Raw genomic sequence first — 23,688 nt, forward strand, 5'->3', positions numbered from 1 at the left:
TGCTTCATCTACATCCAAAGGCAAACATCCAACCACTAAAATTGAAAGCTCTTGCTTCAAGAAAAACAGAAGTATCACAGTGATATCCAGAAACAATTGTGAATAACCACATGCATGTCATTTCAGGAGATGAAGCAGAACTACTGAGGAACTTCCTATTTACCACAGAATTCAGAATTAAACTGGAAATACACAAGATGCATGCAGAAACTACAATTCCCAAAACTGAAATCGGTGATGAATGTATGTTATTCACTTTTCAGTGCACAGATTGATAAGGATGACAATCTTATCCCCTATCAAAATAACTATAGGTTTCACCAAGATATTTCATCCTTTAAGGGTTCCTGGTTTCTGAACATCAGTTTACCACAAGTATAATCGGATACGATTGCCCCACTGGTAAGAGCCTGGAAATTGCTTTGCATAAGCTTTTCTGAATAAAATCCAACAAGAAACACTTTCTTCTAAACAAATATTACAGAGCAAGTAATGACAGTTGGTTATGGAACAGTATCTATGTTCCTCTAAGTCTGTGAAACTGGGATGCAAATTGGTTCGAGATGTAAACATCCTGAAAAACAGGGCAAATTTACTACTTCCTTCTATGGACTCTATGCTGGATTAGAGTTTCTAAAAGCGCATCACTTCATTTGGGATTTTAGGAACCAAACTCTTTCATGTTTATTCCTAGGGTAATTTAACCCAACAGAGACACGTCAACAGGACCCTCTTTCAGTTCTCACTGGCACTGACAGAGCTTGAGATCAGAAGTCCTGCATAGACAACAAACAGGGACATAAAAAACCCAGTCAACTGCAGTTGATCCTAGATTAGGTTGGATATAACACACTGGTTTCAGACCTTCTGCCTATGGTTTGTTACAATTCAAGTGGCCTTCAATGACTACAGCCCACATCAAGTCAGTCTAGGTGGCTGGGCACCCAGATGCTACATCCACAGTTTGAGATCCCCACACTCCCACGCATCTTTTCCTACAACACATCCTCAAAACAACTTGAAAGCTTGGTGTTGAGAGAAGAGAAAGCAAGGCAAAAACTTCAGCATATGCTTACAAAAGCAGGCAGTCCCTTCCTTACCACATCAGACGCCTTTCGACGCAGTCCTGGGCACTGCCTCAACTGATGGATATAAATTGCCCTTCCTCCCTTAAAAACAAGAGGAAGCAAATACAGTGTTCTGAAATCCTCTGCATGTAGGAATTTTGTTTTAAAAAATGTAAAAGCTTAAAAAAATTTACAAAGTTTAAAGTATCTAGAAGACAGTAAAATAGTCTTCAGAAGAAGAAAGGAGAAGTGATGAGGGAATCCCCCTCAATTTTGACTGATGGTTAAATTAAAAATCAACAAGCATCAGCTGATCAAAGTCTGGAATAGTTGTGGCCTAAATTACCATTGAGACTTGAATGCCAGATTTGCATACTGCCAGGCTGAGTCTGATTTTTGAGATTACTATGAGCTTTTGTTACATAGATAACAGTATTTCTGGAACAGAAACAAATATGTAAAGACCTCCAAAAATACAGACGTAACGGTTATGTGAAGACTAACATTGGACAGGACTACTGCCAGAACCAGTATGGCTAAGAATTGACTCCAACAATAAAGGAAGGACCTAGCTGATTTCAAAGGCAGTTCAACTATAGCAACAGGGGAAAAAAAAACTTCATTGAAGCTATAGAAGACAGGAGGAAGAAAAAAAAAGGGCAGGGACACGTTCTCAAGCTATGACGAAAAGAGACCAAAACAAGCTGGCAAGCACAAAGACTTGTCATTACATATGTGTGAGGCCTGGGGGAAGCAGGCTATGCTTGGCCTTCTAGGGACGCAGGGGAGGTACACAAAGCAAAGCTAAGCGGGACAAGGAAAAATGGTAGTGAAGAGAGGGACTGGCGGACAAGAAGTCTGCCTGAAGCAACACAGATGGCTCCACACAGGTGACAGGCTCAAACCCAGCCCTAGATGTCAAAGACTTCTGGGTGAAATTCCTAAAGACAAAATTAAACAGAGCAGAGGTTTCTCCATGTGAACTCAGCACTCCCCAAATACTTCTGTCTAGCTGAAGAAGCTGCCTGCAGGGGAGCATGACTGAGCTTACGCAGGCATCTGTGTTGAAAAGGACATGCTAAAATTCAATAGGCATGAACAGGCTGGAGAACAAGACCTGTATTTGCATGACATGGTAAATGATACAAAGCAAACATACTCTTAGCCACACCACAGAAACCAGTCGTTCTGCTCTGCTCCCTGGACTGATTTTATCTGATGGATGCCAGTAGCCTGTAAGAGACAGATGCTCATATTATCTTTATTGATCTAGTGTTGGAAACATACCTATCAGAGGTTTCAGTCCATAGATGACTGTGAACAGTTGGTTTTGTTATTGAAAGAGCGATCACTTTTAAACAAAAAAAAAAGTAGTCTTGAAAAAAAATTCTCTTAAGGGTTACAGAGTGCATGCACACATATATTTAAGTATCAGTGATATTTCTAAAGAACTCCTGAACACCTAAGCGCTCTTACACAACTCAGTTTCTTTACCAGATAAAGCTGGTACATCCACAAAGTCAACGGGAATTTCACAACAGCCTTAGCCCAGGCTGGCCAAAATCCGTACTCTAATGGGCTACCTACACTGACTAGCAGGAGAAGCACCAACTCAGCCATGTTTTCAAGGAGCAACAACTGAGCCAAAGCCACTACACAGACTTGCAAATATACACATATTTTCCAGTCTGGTTAGCCTGTCAACTATCAAGCAGCTCCATCAGCCAGAAAAAAATTGCTTCAGCCCTTGGACACCAGCTGACCCTGTCTTAGCCTATCTTCTAATCAGGGACATTTTTTGAAACAGCTGCTCCAAGTCTCACAGTTTACATACATGCAGATTTTAAAATGTGTTGGGCTGAAAACAGATAAACAAGTGAGTTTCGCTGTGCAATAGCAATTCCCAGTTCACTATGACCACTCAAGTAGCACTCCCACCAAAGGAATCTACAGTGCTTTCTTGCCAGCTTTTGCAAAGGAACAAAAAAATATATTTTTTTAAACATCCTTAAACAGCAATAGAAACACCTTTAAGCAATACATTTAATGAAGTCCAGCTATGTTGTTTAATTCTCTTTTGCAAATAAAATAATAAACATCTATCCTTCAGGAAAAAGCACTATGGAAGCCAGTGCTTGCTGGTGTTTTCCATGCTGCGATACATTAAGGATGCCGTATGTTTTCCAGTCATTAAGATAGAAAAGAGCTGTAAAGCCATGGAAGGAGCTCCTAGAATAGGTAGATTTTAATGGCAGGCACAGTTATGAGTAGGAACAGAAACGCTAAATAGATAAAAATTACTTTAGAGGTAAACAAACAAAAGCTCACTTTTCACACTATATCCATCCTGGAACCTTTTACCAATTATTCACAAATTAACACTGGCATAGGAGTGGAAAGGCTAAGCTTCTGTTATGGTACTATCACTACCCAACACATAAAGGTCCTCAGACTTTTTCTAGTATGTTCCCATTGCACAGCAAGACATATTCTTGTCTGGCAATTACTCCTCCAAACAAGCTCTCCTTTCCTCTTGCAAAAGTGTTAGTCTTTGCACTTAAATGAAAGGTCAGGACACCTGCAACATCTGCCAGCATGGACGGTACAATTATCACCAGTTAAAGCAAGCGTCATTCTACTTTAGCACATCAGACTTTCTGTATGGAATAATGGGAATCTTGCCTTTCAAAATCGTCCTACTCAACTAGAACCACCTAGCAGGTACTTGAAAAAAAAAAAAAACTAGAGAAAAATTACATGTGCAGCTTGTAACTTCTGTGCCACTCACTGCCAGCTGCTGCTCTGAGGTCTCTATCAGAGCTTGGCTCAAGGGAGACAAAGTGGAAGGCAGAAGCAGGGAAATGACTGAATACAAGAAAACTGCTACCCATTCCTACAGTGATATGTTCCTCTCAACTTTGGATGCAATTGCTGGCAATTGCCTGAACCCCCATCCCAACTTAACTTTCTTTTTCTGCTTTCCTGCTCCCTGCTGTAAGTGACAGAGCTGCCTCCTTCCTTGATCAGTTGCTTCAGCTCACATCTGTCTTCCTGCAGGGCTCTTCATCTTGCCTTCTCCACCCTGCTGGCTCATTTTCCTTTCTGCCACCATTCCTTGGTCAGTCTTGTATGACACCTCTCCCTTCTCAGTTCAGAGATCTAGAAGCCAAAAGCTCCTTCCATTCTCTGATTTACCTCAGTCTTCCATATTCAGCACTTCAGGTTATTTTACCCTTGCTTCCCTACCGTAACTTATCAATTTTCCACTAAGCACAACCACTATGTAACTTACACAGCCAAACCCAGAAGCCTTGTGAACCTCAAAACACCAGTTCTTACCACCTAAGCCAGGAGGAGGGTCCCTAACCACTGATAACAATTCAGGCAGTCATAGCTGCTCTTGTCCATTTACAGTATCAATGTATCACGGTGACCTTTCTCCAAACTCAGCTATAGACTTAATGTTGCCTCAGCAAGTGGACACTCTAAAGAAATGCAACTTGGATGGCCATATCAGGATGGAAGGAGAAAAGCCTGGTAAAATGGCTTGGGCTCTCTGTTTCCAACACTTTGGTTTTCAGTCATCAAGGCTGGAGAAGAAACTGCAAGCCAGACACCAATGACTTAGCAAGGTGATTTTTTATTCTCCGTCACTCTGTGAAAGAAGGGCAGAGGGCATCAGAGGAGGGTCCTGCTCCTCCTCAAGCCACCAACAGCTATGTGTGAACACATGTCTCCTTCCTTATGTCTTAATTCCCTAACATTCCAGTGACCTGACAGGGCACTATATATTCCCCATTTTGCAATACAGCTCTTATGTTACATTATCTTACATGATAAAAATGGGTCAAGATCCTCATCTAATGACAAGAGTTCTCCAACTTCAGTAGTGAAGATCAGAGTCCTTTGTTTTGATGATGTTCTTACTGCAGTGCCTCAGCTGCAGATCCTTACAAGGTATGTGCTAATGTCTCAGACCAATAGAGACACAGTTAAACAAACCAGGGCAAACTGGCTAGGGCACTGCCTACTTGTGGTTTTCTACCTGGAATCTGAAAGCCATTTTAGTCTTATTTCGTGCATTACAATTGCATTTCACAATGATAACTGAAGCACAAGATCGGTATCTAGTGAAACAACTTACTGTTGTCAACGAGTGGCACAGACATAATTTCAACAAAGTCTTCTGGGTAAATGGTTGCTTTCCGTAATAAAAAACTTTGCAGAAGAGAATGAATAAGTAATAATTGCTCTCATTCATACAGCAATTCAAATTCTTAGATCTCATGAGAATTACAGAATGGGACACAGAATGGCACTACTTGAAATGGTGAGGTGCGGAGGTGCCGAGTAGCTGAATGACCCTTGCGTGGCAAGTGAAACTCAGTTCTTCCATCAAGTCCCATGATCACTGCATGAATGCACAGTTGTTCTGCAAACACGCAGTCGTACACACCCAGGTATTGTTTCAGGTTTCATAACTGTGTCAGATTTCCTAACAACCTCTTCTGAGAATTTATGTAAGTTTTGCACTGCAACCCTAGACCTGAACAGTAGAAATTAAAAACAACATACACTTTTAGTTTGGGGAGAGGAAGAGTTGTTGTTCTTGACGACAATATTGGCATGTCCCCTTAATTGTCTGAAGTGGATAGACTAAGAGGAAAGAAATGGTGCAGACTTTGTGAATTATTTTCTTCATCTGTCAAAACCAATGGATTGTTAAATTACAAAAGCTTTGTCAGCACCAAATCTCATGACTGACAAAACTCAGCATTTAATTACTTCAGTAGGAAACAGAATTTTGCATTGTATCAACTGATTATTCCTTTATTTCCTTGGCAGTAACCAGGTCATTATGGAAGAGCAATAAACTTAATAATTGTTTAAGAAGCCAGTGCTTGGCAAACTTCTTAAACCTCCCTCATTTCAAATTTTTGTCCAAAAAATACGATGAAATATCATCAAGGTTCATCAATGATTTTTGCATGCAGCTAGAAGAATAATAGCATCTAATTAAATAAAAGTAATGGCATCTATGCCTTGCATACCTGCTCTTGTGCAGTATTTACCACCAGACACTGGAAACTGAGGGGGGTGATGGAAATTACAACATCAATTTCCTTTTTTTGCCTTCTTGGAGACTCAGTATAAATACTGAAAAAGTAATCCAAACAATCTGCCCCATCCATCTAGTCCAGTATCTTCTGTTCTTGGATGATACCATTTGATTCTTTTGGACGAGCAATTCACAAATGACTGTAGAAAGCAAATATAAGATTTCAGATCTTCCATCAGAGTGGAAAATCTATAGCAAGTTCACTGTCGATTACTCAACTCACTAACTTGCTCATTCATGTTCACATCAAGCCACTTCACATAGTGGGAGACAAACTCAGAAAAACAACCTGAAGGCAAAAAACAAGGCTGGAAGTAAAACACTGCAGAATTAACAAGCTTTATTCCAGGTGCTGCACTTACAGCTGTGCCTGAGAACATCAGCAACAGCAATAAAATAACGAGATCATATGGCTTCAACAGAAAAGAAAGACCAACGAAAGGAAAAGACAACAGATCGAATGGCTTTAAAGGCCATTGAATTCAAGGAATTCAAAGAGCAGGCTCCTTGAGGGTTTGGGGAGTGGAGTCAAGGAAGCTAACAGATCACAAACAAGAAATATAAATGAGAGGAAATTCAAAGAACAAGGCAAACAGAGCAGAATGATGAAGTTAAATAAGAATCTCTTGCCTATGTCTGCACCACAGGGTGGTCAGAAGCACAATGTGCTTCATCTCCAGTCTGCCTTGTGAATAGCTCTTAGAATTTGCATGGATGTGCCTGACACTATGCAAACAGGACAGGCACGCAGGTCCCTACAAGTTCCAGATATGGTCCACCTGTGTGTAAGTCCTTACTCATTGCGTATTGCTGTGTGCTCAGTCTTGCCAGATTGGTCTTCAGAGTACATGGGATACAATGCTTGGATCCATTCTGAGTCCAGCCATACACTAGGATAAGGTGAGGAGGGCATTCTCTTCAAAAAGGCCCTCTTCTCCATGGCTTTGTTCTCCACACTCTTTTAAACATACCAATTTTATGGGGTTTTTTTTGCATTGCTTTACTTCCAAAGGCTCCACAAAGTGCATCTGATTATGGATAACCTGCATCTCAAGATGCCATTTCAAAATGGAGATCTGATCTCCATCTCCCCTCTTTAATGGTTTGAGCTAGAAGATGACATAAAAACCTTCCTCTTGCTGAGCTGAGGCTGCCTCACCTGGAAGGGCAAATTTTAATTTCTGCACAAGACCACCAGTCTGATAGATTTCACTAAAATTACATTCATTTGTACACTTACTATATTCACGTGCCATGTGCTCAATTTCTAACAATGAAAGTAAACTGTGAAGTTTGGCATTCAGCATGTTTTATGGATGTTCTTATCTTGCTGTTGCCAGACAACCTGCCTAAAATGGATGCACGCCTTTATGTGATGCAACACATACAAATGAGTCCTTCCCTCAGGGAACAAATTATATGAACTACAAAAGACATGATCCAAAAATATATACCTTTTGTGACAATGGAAGCAGTATGCATTAAGCTTACCTGTGTGACAGCAAAAATGCCTTTTCAAACAATTTCATGTATTTAACAGCAGAAAGAGAGATACAAACACTGAGGAAGCCAGTAACTATAAACAGATTAAAAGGAATAATATTCTGGGCTTTTTTTGTGAAGTAATTGCATTTAATGCAACTGCTGGAATTCTCATGGTACACTACACCTGTCAATATGCCGAAGCAATTGACTATTGTAAATATTCACAGACTAAAAAACCCTCTACGCAACCAATAATTTGGAATTCCTCAGGCTGCCAACAGACATAGGAAGCCTGCAGCCTCGATGCACTCTCTGAAGAGCTGGCCTTCCTCGATCTCTACATGACTTTGCAGGTTCAGATGCTTGCTGCGGGACCAGGCTGTGGGCTAGGGCAGAGTGGCAGGCGGTCGTGCTGCCTGCACATTGTGTGCAACTTGGATGCAACACATGTGCCTGGATCACTACTTCTGCTCAGCTAAGGTCTGCAAAGTCTCACTTATTTCCAACTCATATTACACCATTGAAGCATACTGTTAGAATAGTGAATCACAGCATCCTCTCTTAGCCAAGGTTACAAAGGCTTCCTGAATGTAAAAATAGATTCAGAACAATACTAGAAAACAGGATACTTCCCAAAGCAACCTCAGTACCTCAGATTGCATCTATTTTGCTCAAGGATTCTATCTTCTTTTATTCCCTTTCCATCTTAAGGTATTAAGATTGTTTGTTAACCTATTTCTGACTGCATGAACTACAAAGGCAAACAATATTCCCTATAACAATTAGAGAAATAACTTCCCAAATGATGCTGGGAAAGCATTCAAGATATTTTTGGTAACATTTAACATGATTTGGCCATAAGCACATGACAAAAAAAGCTCTTCAAAGAGCACTTGTAGATATCAGACCTGTTTAGTAATACCTACTTGTTACAGACCAGCTTGGTTTTGCCTGGTATTTCATCTTCCCATTTTTATCAGTGCAATTTGCAAAATATTCTGACCCACAGTATTTCAAACTCAGTGTCAAATGACCACACAAATTTAGGTAAATGAACAACTAGGCCCTACAGATCCCACTAAAGTTACTTTGTCAAACACTGGTTAGAGTGAGATCCCTGTAAGAATCTAACTTGCGATGTTCTGGAGAGCTTTAAGCACATTACATTTCTTACATTGACTGTTTATATGGTCAGAGAATACACAAATAATAATATCTAAGAAAACCAACACATTCAACCATCCTTACAGAAATAAACAAAAACTAGTTAAGGAAAACGCAGCTCTGGTAGAAAAGGTTATTCACAGATAAGAGAAAAAAAGATATACCCCTCATTTAAAAGACAGAGCATTTAAACTGCAGAATAAGAATCTTTTAAAGCATAAAGCTGCTAATAAAAAATTAAGCATATTAAGTGACAGATCAGAGTTCCTGGCTAATTATGCAGAAAATTCAGGAGTCAACTGACTATTTAGCTCAAGTCATTTTAAGAACACATGTGTGAATGCACATACTTACATGTCTTTTTTAGGTTAAAACATACAAAAAACCCCACATCTACAGAAAGAACACACACAGCCAACTACCTCCTCTTTCCCCAAAACACCCCCAAAATATACCAGAAATAAAGGCAAAAAAAAAACCTCTCTAGGTGTAGCAGGCTACTTCAACCAGTAACCCAAGAGTATTTTATATCATTTTGTAAGCACAGTTGGTCTCGCATGGGGCTTCACCTGATGCTCTGGGATGCAGCATGTCCAGAGAAGGCTACATGGGACCAGGCAGAAAATCAGCTCTGGGGACACCATCATCCATGAGCACTCACTGGTGCTATCTGTGTTCTGCACTGTTTGGTATTGTGGACATTTAAAGCCACCATACTATGAGAGCACCAGTGTATGGCAAGAACCCAGTCAGGCAGTGCCTTTGAAACACCTGGCTACATCCTCAGCCTGCTAGGCCATCGCTAACCACCCCCTCCCACAGCGCAGTCCAGCCAGGACATTTTTTGCAATCATATGTTTCAGGGCTTTCTGCAAAATCGAGACCTGAAGAAGCTGATGTACATTTCTCGCTTTCACAGGCCTGTCTTTCGGGACCATTCCCTTTGCTCACAGTCCTACGCGAACAGCAGTGACTCAAGACGGCCATTGCTCACTGACAGAGCAATTCTATGACTCGCACAGCGTTAAAAGCTGCAAAAGTCTCTTCTATTAAAGACAGAGGATTTAACACACTCTAAATGGAATTATTTTTTAGCCTAAAAATCTGTAGTCATTAACTTCATTTCCACATTCAGAGAGCTGTACTTGAAGTATCAACATATTCAGTAACATTAAAGAAACTGAGAGCGCAGGTTCCCAAGAGTCACAGATAAACAAGTTCCAGAAACCAGCAAACAAGGGGTATGCTGAGAAATACTGTATTCTTCAGGCATTCTCTCTCTCACTCAGAGGATGTTTAGGACCTGTTACACATAGGAGAAAATCCTCCTCGTTCTGGTTACCTTCTAACCATACAGCGGGAGCAGGGAAAGTACAGCACCATACATCATGAGATATCAAGGGACGAAAAATGAAAATGTAGAGAAACTAAAGGACAAGAAGCAGAATTTTAATGTGCTCCAATAGTCTTTCCTGTATATCACTTATTAGGTGGGTCCCCGATACAGGAGCATGATAAGAATTCAGCACCTATCTGCAAGTCAGTTAACACCACCTAAATCTAGATCGCCAGCAGCTGATGCAACCCAGTTCACCTACACTGATCATTGGTATATGTGTATATCATATTCCTATCTTATTTTCTATGTCTGTCACAATAGCTTATGCCTACATAAGAAAATTGATTAAAGAAATCTTTTTGGTGGAAGACGTGCTCAGAAGACTTAGACTCCACATTTTTTTTTTATACTTTTCCTGCTCTCAGAGAAGATAAATACAACACAGGAGGCCAACAGGATGAAAAAATCCTACAGGAGATTTATGTTTGTTTAAGAAGGTAATTTCAACTTATCTAAAGAAGTTATTGAAGAAAAAAAGATGGTATAGGCATATAGAATAAGGGGAAAGCCTTCCACAGTAGTACTGAAAGCAAAATGGTGAGCCCTGTTCTGTCAGGGACACCTTTTTTAGTTCTGTATTCAGCAGCAGCGTTTCTTGAAAAGTAGACTATATCAGGTCTTTTCTATCTTAAAAATGTAGCAGGAGTCAACAAAGCAAACAAAATGCCAATATGAAGAAGGAATAAGTGGAAATGAATACTCCAACAGTACAAAAACCAACGGCAAGTCAATAGCTTTTGCGTATGGTCACTAGAGGTTATATCCTGGCTTTATGGAAGTCAGGGGGAATTCCACCACGAATGTTAATTGGGTAAGGAGTTCATCCTCTGTTAGTAAGAGATGCTGCAGAAACGCAAAGAGTTCAGCAACAAACAACTGAGGTGATCAACAATAAGAGTTGTTGTTGTATGAAGACAGCTGAAGCAACAGATTATTAAAAGAGAAATTAAATAAATAAGGTGAAGTGAAGAAAAGACATGTAGACTTCACAGTTGTGTTCCCCTCCTTCAGAAGAACACCAAGGATTGAGTGACTCAAGCCAGCTGTTACAGACTAAGGCACACACACTTGGATGAACTATTTCCTGGAGGAAGCAATAAACCAGCACTCCACGTGGATGCAGTGGTCCCACCAAAACCAACAAGAAATGCCTGTGGTCTCAGGAAGACTCAGACCGAGCCACTATCAACATCCTGATCTGAAAAAAAAGTATTTCAGTAACTGCAACGAGTAGTAGGCACACTTTAGCCAATCGGGACCTAAAGTAGTTTTAAAAATACTGACTTGCCTTAAAGCATGAGAAGCAGAGAAGAAATTGCAATAAGAGCCAGCTAGAAAAGCATGAGTTTGCCTTTGCACATGGCAATCTACATTTGCTTCATGTTCAGCAGGGAGAAGCAGGAGCACTTCTAAAAGAACCCCTGTGCAGGAAGGGACCGCTGTGCAGTGCTAACGCTGAGCAACACCAAAGCCAACAGAGCTGCATCAGCTAAATAAAGCAGGTACAAGCTCAGTGACCCAGCACAGTAGGGCAGTCAACCTGAAGACCAAACAGTAAAAGCAAAAGATGTTTTTTGAGCAGGTGCTGTGAATACAGAGTATGGTGCTCAGAGCACCCTAATTACCACTCCTGTTCAGGGCCGCTGTAGCTGGAAAAGGAACGCTCTGTGTAGACAGTTCTATTTCCCATGACTGTAATCCTAAAACCATCAGATTACAGCAGAAGACTGTCTGAGGCAATCAGGTGGGTGACTAACAAAACCTACTGGCTGAAGAGGAGCCTTGCAGAAGAGTACTGCTCTTCACACCATTGGGGAACTTCAGCACATTCACTGTCTAATAAGGAGCGTTGAGGTTTTTGTGTGTCTGAATGAGCTGAATGCCAGCAGCTGTGTAAGAACTAAATTTACCACCACAGTCCCAGGAACGCCTGCATCTTCTGCTAAAATAAAATCTCGAGGCTATTACCCTGTTGGAATAGAAGCTTTTTCACTTAACTGAAGACATTCACTCATTCTCTTTCTACATCTCTCATGCTCCAGTTCCAGTAAAATCCTGCTTGGTTTCAGAGTTTTTTTATGGAAACACACATGCATTGATTCAAAAGTGCCTATATTATGTGAGCAGTATTAGACAATTCACATCACTAGGTTCCTCTGCCTCTTGCATTTATTCCTGTCAAACAGAAAACGAACTGCAGCTGTCAGTGCTGGCTGACCTACTGGGGACTGTGCTGCATTCCTACATACGTGCTGACATAGCATTTTCTAAAGTTTCTTTCCCAAGGGGAAAGAGTTATAAATAAGTCTCATATTCACAGTAAATCTCCTGCCCTTCATTCCCTGGAGCTTTGAGTGCGGGCATTTTTTTTTTTTGTCACAGGAAATAGCACCAGAGTTTTCAGAAACAGTGTATTAGCTTATATGATTTGCTTTTGCAATCTGCCTTTAACTTTACCCCCACCAAAGCCAGATTTTAAAAATTCACTTTCAATCTTCTCTATGTTCACTGCTCTACACATTCATTAGCTGCAGAAATCTGGACATCTATGAAATCTGCTGCCGATTTAGAAGATAATAGATTTTATTAAAATACATTTTGCATTTTTAAAAGTAACTTTTAAAAACCCACAAAGAACTGCTAGATTATTAAAGGCGTTTCTGTATATCTTCTGAAAACACATACAGCCAAATGTCTAGGGAAGCTGTTTTCTCTTGCTCTCTACACTTGGAATTGAGTGAGAAGTTGAAACAACAAATAGGGGCTTCACCATGGGCTCTAGACTCCAGCAGAGAGGATTCACTTACGAGGTAGTATCCTCAGATTGTCAGCTTTTACGCCTGGGGCATCACATTGACAAAATGTTTGCTGATCCCATTACAACAAGGTTCTGATCCAGAACTGGAACTTCCCAGTCCGTACTTTCAGCTCCCTCCCTCCCCCACTCCAACATGTATTTCTGATTCCTCTTAGTTTTGAAAATACAAAAGATAAAATTATCCCTAAATGTAAGTACTATCCTTCCAGTTTGAAATGACTACTGAAGTATTTTCTAGGAGGTTAACGAACAAGTAACTGCTGCTTTGGAAATCCATTTTTCTTAAATGCCAAACCCCAGACAAGCAATATTGCCTATCTGGACACTAAAAAAAAGTTAAAATTCTCCCTGAGATTTTAGTTTTAAAGGGGTATTTCTGAAGGCATACAGTAAAAAAAAAAAGGAATATCAGATAATGTGCAGGCATTCTCTAAAAGATAAAATAGATTATTTGGTCAGATAAGCGCTCTGCGGAAAGGCGGGCATGCAGGAGGAAGGATTAGATGCTGCTGAGCTGCATCTCGCAGAGCAAGCAGTGGCACTGATGAAACAGTAGCATGGGATAAGGATGCAACCTGCAAGAACAACTTGACTGTGCTCTGAATTATAGAGACTTGAAAGCATGAAGACTCAAATCAGAACATCCTGCTCCACATTTAGACTCATTCATATTGGAGAGTCCCAATTTTGGGTTTCAATACAACATTTACAAGAGGTAAGCAAGACTGATGTAAAATTGGCACAGAAAAGTGAAGGGTTAGATATGGTTTACATTGTGTCTTTGCATTTTGCCACCATTCCATACGTAAGTGTTTTGCTTTGAGGAAGCTAAAAATGTCACTGTGTTTTTCACTGGCATCCTGGAATAAATTAATCAATGGGATTAAATAATTTGTTAGGTCAGGCAACACCTGAGGCTGGTGAGTAGGGATGCCTGGAACAAAACAAGCACCATGAACAATGGGAAACAACTCAGAGGAAAATGCAGGAAGGACTAGCACTTGGAAAGGGTAACCACTTAACTGATCAAAAGGCACAGCTCATCCTTTAGTTATTACAGCTGCCTATTAATCTTACAGATTAATTTTTAATAATCCTCAAAATAGGGAGATGGAGACATTTAAATAGCAGGTCTGGAAAAAGCCTGCGGCTGCTTAGACATGGTCCCTGTTGGCTCTAAGTACGCTTGCCTTGCAAACTCTCACTCAGCACGTGGAAGGGAAGAAAACACCTCCTCTCCTAGTGAAAAGCAGCTGGACAAAACTCTTACAGTCACTTAAAACTCAAAGCTCTAAAAACTCAAAATAGTGGAATAGGCAGTCTTATCCTGCAGCTAAGAACAAAGTAGCACAGCAGAGAGGTAAATTACAAAAGTAAAGGGACAAGTTGCCAATTCTCTACAAACACACTCAGAAAAACAAATACTTTTCCTGCAAAGTTCCTTAATGCCATCTGCTGCTAGCATCCTGGAGGACAGAATGGATGACACATCAAAAAGAGGACGTAAAATTGGAAAAACCTCTCTTAATACAAATATGCATGTACTTAACACCTGAATCGTCACTGAAAATAAGGCTGTACCACAGGGCTGAAACTTCAGCACAAAAATCAATGTGCTGCTTGTATAGCACCTTTCCTCCAAAACAGTATTCTCCCTCCAAAAGGAAATACTGCAATTGTTCCCTGCTGAACAGCACTACTGGGGAGCAGCTCAAAATAAGAGCTGAAGAAGATGATATCTAAGATGAACTATAAGAGGGACATGAGTCCAGTTTACAATTTACAGCCTCTTGCAAAATATACTCCCAGAATTCAACATCAATATCCTGAAGTAGGCAAATGAGGTGATCACTTGGCAGAGGAGAAACCTGAGGCACAGGGAAATTAAGCTGCCCTGAGTGAAATTCACCCTTACCTGTCCTACTCTGCTATGCAGTGCTACACAGTGTCACAGCCAGCAGCTGTGTCCCATTACAGGCACGTGGCTGAACAGTACATATGGTTTGCCCAGGATGAGTTTCACACACTGGGAAACCATGCCAAAGCAGGAGACCATGATCAAGATCTCTCCTTTCCAGTAGCAGAACGTAAATCTCCAAGCTGGATCTTGTCAGGGATTTTCATGTGGACTATCAGACTTTGGGATCTGCCTAAGAGCTGCCTCCTGGAGCCCACCATCTGGCACAGTACTAACTACACCTTAGTAAGTGCTTCCTCCAAGTCAGAATGCTCTCATTCACCCCACCAGTCATCCTCCCTGAAACTTTTCTGTTGGTCCCCAGCACTTGTCAATGTGATCCCAAATTCTCCTTGCACTTCCCTGGCTCTACAATGGCCTTTAGGTCTCAAAGCATGGTGGTCCATAAGAATGCAGAAGGTGCTCCACAACGCCTCCATTTCCATGCATGGAGGCAAGCAAATTGAGGGTAATACAAACAATAAATTAATGTTCAAAGATGTCTAATTTGTTTGTTTGTTTTTGTTTTGTTACAGGTGAGGCACCACAGCATAACGAATCTCCAGGCTTTTCAAAAAAAGTTGGGATTTGGGATCTTGGGAGTTCTTGGGATCCAAGATTAAGAAACATTACTTTGGACAATAGTTGTGCAGGGACTCCTAATCTAGATACTTTGATATTTAATTTTTTCCAACCTTTGGCACATGCAGAAACCGTGCTGCCCACGCTCCCAAGCACATGAGCGTAACTGGAGCACAGCAGTGGAACCGAAGTAAGAGGATTACATATCAGGAGGGACATGTTTCGGTGCGAGACTAGAGGCTTAAAGGGGATTACAAGATAGGAGCTGCTTCCCAGAGTGACAGGGTGAAAAACAGCAAAGCCCACAGGTAAACACTGCCTGTAAGCATTGCTTCATATCCTTCCACAGAAGAGATGTACAGCGAGCAGAACAGCAAATGAACCAGTGACCACATCAACTGCATCTTCAGCCACCTCCACTGTCCCCAGCACCATCTTCACTCACACCTTACCTGCATTTTCTGTCTCCTTGTGCTGTTTATCACCCTTGTTTCTTCTTAGCCGTTGCTCTTCCCACATAAACCAGCCCTTGTCTCCTGTCATTCTATTATTATCTATATCGTCTTTCTCTGTATCATTCCCCACCACCACTGGAAAACAATTTGGAAACACTTTTTTAACTCAATGCAAGAAAAGGATGTTGGGATGCTATATAAAGGAAGGTGACTTCCATATCAAGAAACTAGAGTGGACAGAAATACAGCCATCTTCGTAAGATCTAATCCTGGGTACAAAGGACCTGTAAGCTTTAGAAAAAAAAAGGACTGCAATATCTTTTTAAATCCAGGAGGATTTTATTTTTCTGCCAGCTAACACTCCTCAAAGATGGAGCATTAGATCTGGCTTCCAGTTGAATACACCCTTCTAACAAATACTTACAGAAGCAGTAGTTTTATTCCCTGAAAGATATGGAGTTAAACTCACTATCAGGAGTTATAAATGCTGGAGGGCCCAGCACAACTGGAACATCCTATCTGGATGTAATTTAGAAATCAGAAAACTGTGCCAAATTCAACTGATACTTTCAAGAAAGAAGAGAATTCAGGAGCAATGCTGCGTGGCACTAAGCATTATAATACATGGCAGAGACTAGAATTGCTTCAGAAAACTTATAACCCAATAAAAGGAAACTTAAAGACTACTACAGCAACCTGGCCACAGACACTAAGAGGAATGAATACTGCTGTATTGAGTAAAAGCTGCCAGGCATATTTATGTCAAATGCATTAAAATACACATGTGCATCTGCACATATATACACATATATTTAAAAAAAAACCCCACCCTGCAAACTATATTTTGGTTTTGTTTAATGGAAAGAATCTGCACTAGACAGGGCAGAATCCCAAGGGCTACGGTAAACTAAGCCAAAGAAACCCTCTCAAAAAAGAAGTCCTGCAAGTATGACGAGGTAGTTGATTTCATTTGTATTACAGACAGCATTAAAGAAGAGCAGTAAAAGTCAGGATGACCGCTGAGCCAAGGCTTTGGAACCAGGAAGTTCACTATCTGTAGTCAGACCTTTATGGCCTTGGATACTAAACCTTCCCAAAGCTTAGCTGAAAAGAATGGGACAGAAAGTCACAGAGCACCTCTGAAAAGCGCTGACAGGTAAAAACTGGTTCCTATCTATAAATGGTAAAGAGGACAACTTGCAAAAATGCTCACACTACATTGCGCATACTTAAATTCTCTTCCCACTGCTGTTCAGTAGCTCATGTTTCCTCCTTGTTAAATTCACACTTCTTGATATTGCGGATGCCCCGATTTCATTTCAAGTATATCTGTGTTCACTTTTCTTTTCCTTTCAGTGAAAAGCATGTTAACATCTTCCCTGTAGTCAGACATATGAGAAGCCTTCTTGTGCTTCCACAAATCAAAAGCAGCTGCTGCCTGGCATGGCAGAAGTGAAAACTCTTAAATAAAAAGTAGAAGAGCAAAAAGAGGAAAGGAGGATAGAGCAAGTAATAAGCAATAGAACTGAGGAAGAGAAAAATAAAAGAAACGCTCCTCCTCTCCTCTTTTTTTTTTTTTTTTTTTTTTTTTAATGGCAAGATGACTCTTACATTTCTTTGTTGAATTTCAGATGAGGAATGTAGGTCATCTGATGAGAGATAATTTGCAGAAACCACTAATGGCAAAAGTGAACTTCATGTGCTTTTTCATGGGCTAGGGGACAATATGTAATGACAAAGGAGAATGAGAAATTCCCTAACTGTATCTACCCAAAGAATGTCCTTGTCCCTGTTGTACCTTGCATACTTTCAAGATAATGGGCTACAGAAATGTGTTAACATCCATCCTACAGCTGCTGCATCTCAGAAATCCTTTGACAAAAAGAACCTCAGCTCCCACCACTACGTCTCTTCCAGTTGTCATCTGCCATAATATTATAGTAAGTTTGTAGAACACACGATTTCTTGATTAAAAGACATTAAAATGTCTTTAAAAAAAATAAGAGAAAAATCTGTCTTTGGGTCAGATTATCACTGTATTTACATAGCTTGATTTTTTTATGGCATTAGATGAATTTGGCCTCTGTTCTATTTGTTTTTTCAAAAGGCTACCTTTGTTTTATTTCTTAAAGTATCACATAGATTGCTTTATGCCTATTCTTCTCCACCTAGGACAGCTAGTGACATTGTATGCTAGATAACCTGGAGATAGTCTCAGTTCTACCTCTAAAAGGGCTTTGCCCCAGTATAGCTGAGGGAAACAGAAGGAATAGAATGGTTTATAGAAATGGTTTATTCAGCTTGTAATGAGCTTGAATTCTCAACTTACAGTTTGAGAGAAGCACTATACAGTGCTTACAGTTCATTAGGACTGACGTCCTCGTATTTTTAAACCGCACTGTGTAGGTTAAGGCTTCCTTACTTAGGAATTGCCTTGGTCCTGGCACCACTCTTCAATTCTCCTTTACATTTAACACAGCATTTTTTGGCAGAAGAGAAAATGCCCAATGCATAATTAAGAGCTGGGGTAGGGTTGCAATTTGTTTAAATGTCACAGGTATGCCATGAAAAACCACAGTGCAAAAGCAACTTATAGCCACACAAAACTCCCTGCCTCACACAGCCAGTATTAGTTTTCCAATCAAAATAAGCTTTATGGACAGAGAAATCTTGTTTTAGTTTTTCTTTTGCCTGTCTACAGTATGTTTGCCATTTGAATATAGGTATTGTGGTAAATCATGAGCCTTCAAAGTACAGCTCAGAGTTCTACCTCTCTTACAGCCATAAGAAAAAAAAATGATAAAAAGTCTTTTCGTTGTGAAAATGCTTCCAGTTGAAATATACAGGCAGCCTGAAACAGCTGGTTGGTCAAGTGAGGTCAAGCCATTCAGCTGAAATGCTGATGTGGCAATGATGGAGTATAGTAATAGTAACTTGTCACCAAAGTTCATTATGTTAAAGTTGATGAAAAACAACAGGGACAGTTATAAACCATTGCTCCTTGGAAAAGAGCGGCTCCCAGGCTTTCCCATACACAAAATCATTTCATGGACATTGGCTGCAGCTAGGCTCATCGTTTCTTCATTTAAGAGCTTCTGTCCAACTGTAATAACTACGACAAACTGCAGGACAGACGGTCACCAAGTCAACTCCTACTCTGACCCCTGATCGTAACCTGGGAAGTGGGAAGCCAACAGAAGTCAGGAGACTAATTTTACTTGAAAAAAAGAGATATTTTTTAAAGAGAGCAACGCACAGTCAGTGCCCTCATGAAGACCAGAGTGGCCGCAGGGCCACAATTATGGGAGAGGGAAGTGTTAAAGAAAAAATTTAAGAGAAGAATAGTTCTTGAAATAAAACAGAGAAAACAGAGATTATTACTCTAACCATGAAGGCCCTGCCTGGATTCGAAAGCAGAGCTGGTGCCTCAAATAGCCTAAGGTATTACATCTGGTTCTTCAAACTAATCAGACCCCTTTGAGACAGACAAATACTTCCTTGGGGAAGAACGTTGTTACACTGCAAAGTCCTAATGTTAACAACTGACTGTCAATCGAGATAAAACAAGCACCCAATGAGTCATAAAACACTAATTTTCCATTAGACAGCAAGAGAGAAACTGATGACAAGAAACAACAACAAAATTAGCTGTTAATAGAAACCAGATGGAATGGCAAAAACTATTCAAAGAAAACTATTAACTTAATATCAAGAGAAAGAAACAACAGTGTGTAATAACCACAAAACATCTCAATCTGGAGACCAAGCAACCATCAAGGTCAATGTAAGGGAGCTTAAATTAGTTGGTTTTGAGATTGCTTCCTGTTACACTAGGCTAAGCTGAGAACTTGACATTAAATTAGAAAAAAAGGAAAATAAGATTCCCAAACAAGACAAAGCCCCATGCTGACAGCAGCCCAGCTGCCCAACAGAAGGTGCAGAAGCCAGGCCCTGGAAGAACATTTTAAAGACATTTCTTCCTCTTCCCAACACTCTCCTGCTACCTCAGTGCTGCCTTGTTGTTAGAACTGCCAACTTCTATCACTGTAGAGCTTGTGATTCATTTTTACTAAAAGAAAAAAAAAAAAAAAAAAAAGGAAGGGAAGATTCACAGTTCTCTACAGTCCACACTAGAACACTACGTTTGTCTAGGAATATGCCAATTCAAGTCACCAAATTGCCGCTGAAGCACTATGGGCTCTAGTACTCAGAAGCCAAATTGTTCACCACCTTTTAAAAAACTACAATTCAGTTTGGGCAACCTCTGATACACACACACACACACACAAAAAAAAAATTACTCAAGTTTCAAAATCATGAAAGTAGCTTAAAATTCATAAAATGAGTGTGCACATCCCCAGTCACAAGGGCTGAGTACACCAAAACACACATGATAAAAATAAGTCAGTAACACTGCCGAGTAACTGTGAGAGACAGGAAGAAAAACTTAAAAATACATGTTTCAAGCATTAGTTAAAACAAAGAAAAAAAAATAATAAGACTAAAAAAATAAAATGAACTTCTATCTTTATAACCTTTCTTTCAGTTATAGGCAGGACGGATGCATGGGTATATGCTGCTTCCACGCTCAATCCAGAGATCACAAAATTACCATTTCTTTTCACATAATCATCTCATAATTTCAGTATCGCTGTTTAGATTTTGCTTTCAAAAGTGTTACATCTCAGGAAGAAGCAACAATATGTGGGTTTTTTTTTTGTCTGGGGGGTGAGGACAGTGATTTGGGTGGGTTTTTTTTTTTTTGTTTGGCTAGGGTTTTTTGCTTTACTGGGACTGAAATTCAGGGTGGTTTTTTTTTTTTCCACCAAATGAGGCTGCCACTAACATAGGAAAGGCTGTCTGAGGTTATCACCTAGCCAACGGGTTGTCATTCTGTCCTTCGCCACAAGGCAAAATGGGGAAACAAGGGATGAGACAAAGGGTGGGGAGCAGAGGGGGGAATAATAACCTGTCTAGTTTTTCAGCCCTGAAGTGCTTAACTGAAGAAATGGAAAAATCACCCTCTCACAATGCTCTTCTATATTACCTCACCTTCCCTGAGACAATAAGCTCTTCGGAGTACAAATACATTTGTATATATTTTGGGATGAGATTTTGTCAAACTCTTTCTGAATCCAGGTAGTGTAGGATGACTAGTTCTGTGTTTTCTAAACTATCACAGACAGAAGGAAAGGCTATCACATGGTAAATATCTGACTAAAGGTTAGGAGGGGGGTTTTCTGTTTGGTTTTTTTTATTATTTGTTTGTTTGTTTAGTTTCTTTTGTTTGTTTTAAATAAAACCAGTTTTCACATCAGAAGGAAGTCACCAGTGGAGTATCACAGTGAGAGAGTTAATTCAAAACAGCCTGAAAAGCAAGGTTAGTAATGAGGTGGCGAAGTTTACTTCCTGTACAGCTTCCTGTCATTAGCCAAGGCAAGGTGCAGAACCACCTAACTGTACCGGCTAGTAAAACAGCAGATGACATGCAGGCTGGATAAATGTCAAGTGACAATCTAAATTTTACATATTCAAGGTTGGGGTCCAGGTACTTAGGAATACGATCTTCAGGTTATAAAAACAATTTTACAGAAACATCAGCACACTGGTTGATAGTAGAATAAAAACCCCCAAGTGTCTGTAATTATTAAGGAAAGGACAGAAAACAAATCAGGAAACCGCTATCTTCTACAAACCCAGAAATGCTGTTTTAAATACTCTCTGATACTGATGCAGCTGTCATGCCACAGAAATCAAACGAGTCAGTAAGACTGAAAAGGATATGAAAAGGGTAACTGGGTGACTGGATGTATGAGTGGTTTCCATGCAAGAAATGACTAAATAGACTAGGGCTTTTCAATGTGGAAAAGAGAGAACAGAACCACGACGGTCATTGAGAAAATTACTAGGAAACAATCTCCCATCTCTCCAGTAAAAGAAACACGGAACATCCAATGAAACGAGCATTTCAGAACAACAAAAGAGAGACTATTTTTGCACAACCCAGAGTTAACGGTAGGACTCCTTGCCCCAGATGGCTGTGGATCCTCACAGTTTTGTTTGAGTTCAAAAAGCTATTGGAGACATTAGAATCATAGAATGGTTTGGGTTGGAAGGAACCTGAAAAATTACCTAGTTCCAACCCCTTTCCCCTGGGCAGGAACACTTTCCTCTAGACCAGGTCGCTCAAAGTCCCATCCAGTCTGGCCTTGAACACTGCCAGGGATGGGGCATCCACAAATTCCCTGGGCAATCTGTTTCAGTGCCTCATCACCCTCACAGTAAAGAATTTCTTCCTTAAGTCTAACCTAAATGTACTCTCTTTCAGTTTAAAGCCATTACCCCTTGTCCTAGCACAAAAGGCCCTTGTCAAAAGTCCCTCTCCAGCTTTCTTGTAAGCCACCTTTAGGTACTGGAAGGCTGCTATCAGGTCTCCCCAGAGGCTTCTCTTCTTCAGGCTGAACAACCCCAGCTCTTTCAGCCTGTCCTCACAGGAGAGATGTTCCAGCCCTCTGATTGTGGCCCTCCTCTGGACTTGCTCCAACAGCTCCATGTCCTTCTTATGTTGGGGGCTCCAGAACTGGATGCAGTACTCCAGGTGGGGTCTCATGAGAGTGGAGTAGAGGGGGAGAATCACCTTCCTCGACCTGCTGGCCACGCCTCTTTTGATGTGGCCCAGGATGCGGTTGGCCTTCTGGGCTGCAAGCACACATTAGAAGCTCATGCTGAGCTTCTAATTGACCAACACTTCCAAGTCGTTCTCCTCAGGGACAGCGGAACAGGAATCTACTGAGAATTATTAAATATAAAGAAAGAAGAGTCCTTGACTGATAAATCAGTGGAGGCTGCGAGAGCTTTCTGGGGAGGCATCATTATATGCTTGATGATATGCCTCCTTTTAGACATACTACATAATTACATGCCTGTTTTTACACTAATCCCCAAGCATCTCGTGTTGCAGGCTGCCACAAAGTGCTTTGTCCAACCTGGTACGGTGGTTCTCATGTTCTCAGTTCTAGCTATGATCTTGACTTTGTTGACAACTTTAGCATTGCTGCTATCGTGAGCATAAGAGACTGAGTCTTTGAGTTCACTGGAATAATTATTCATGAGATACATGTTTAGTCATGGAGAGTTCAAGAAAACATTATTCCATACGCCTGTATAGGAGATGACTATGTCCAGAAACTTATTTTAGACCTTTGTAAAAAATAGGGACATCAGAAAAACAATAATGCATGACATGAAGGGAGCAGGAGAAAAAAAACAGATGCCACCAGTGCCTCAAATACCTGTAGTACGGGGACCTAGTTAGATGAAAATACCCTATGGTGATCCTATAAAGAGGATTGTGCTCCCCCCTGCAAGATGACAAAAAACCCAAAACCAGATTCCCCAAATCCCAGACTGCAACAGCTGCCGTCAATTCCTTCCTGACCTCCATTTTCTCAGTGCTTTCAAGCTGCTAGCCTTCACTAGCTTCCCACAAACTTCTCCAGAAGCACAAGAAAGGTACAACAGCTAATGCTCCCTGCAGAGTTCAACATGTAGGTGGTCTGACTCCATCTAACTGGCCTATCTGTCTGTATTCATGATTTTGTATCTAAGCCCAAGGTCATAAGCATCTGTATGCCAACATCTA

General features: G+C 40.6%; 1 protein-coding gene across 5 annotated transcripts in view; it reads right to left on the bottom strand.

Annotated features, from left to right (window-relative positions):
• The window catches only part of MARCHF8 (membrane associated ring-CH-type finger 8), a 106,502-nt gene that overhangs the window by 29,725 nt on the left and 53,089 nt on the right, over positions 1-23,688 (bottom strand). The window lies entirely within an intron of this gene.

The sequence above is a fragment of the Chlamydotis macqueenii genome, chromosome 7 (genome assembly GCF_036417535.1).
Source record: "Chlamydotis macqueenii isolate bChlMac1 chromosome 7, bChlMac1.mat, whole genome shotgun sequence".
NCBI classification, from domain to species: domain Eukaryota; kingdom Metazoa; phylum Chordata; class Aves; order Otidiformes; family Otididae; genus Chlamydotis; species Chlamydotis macqueenii.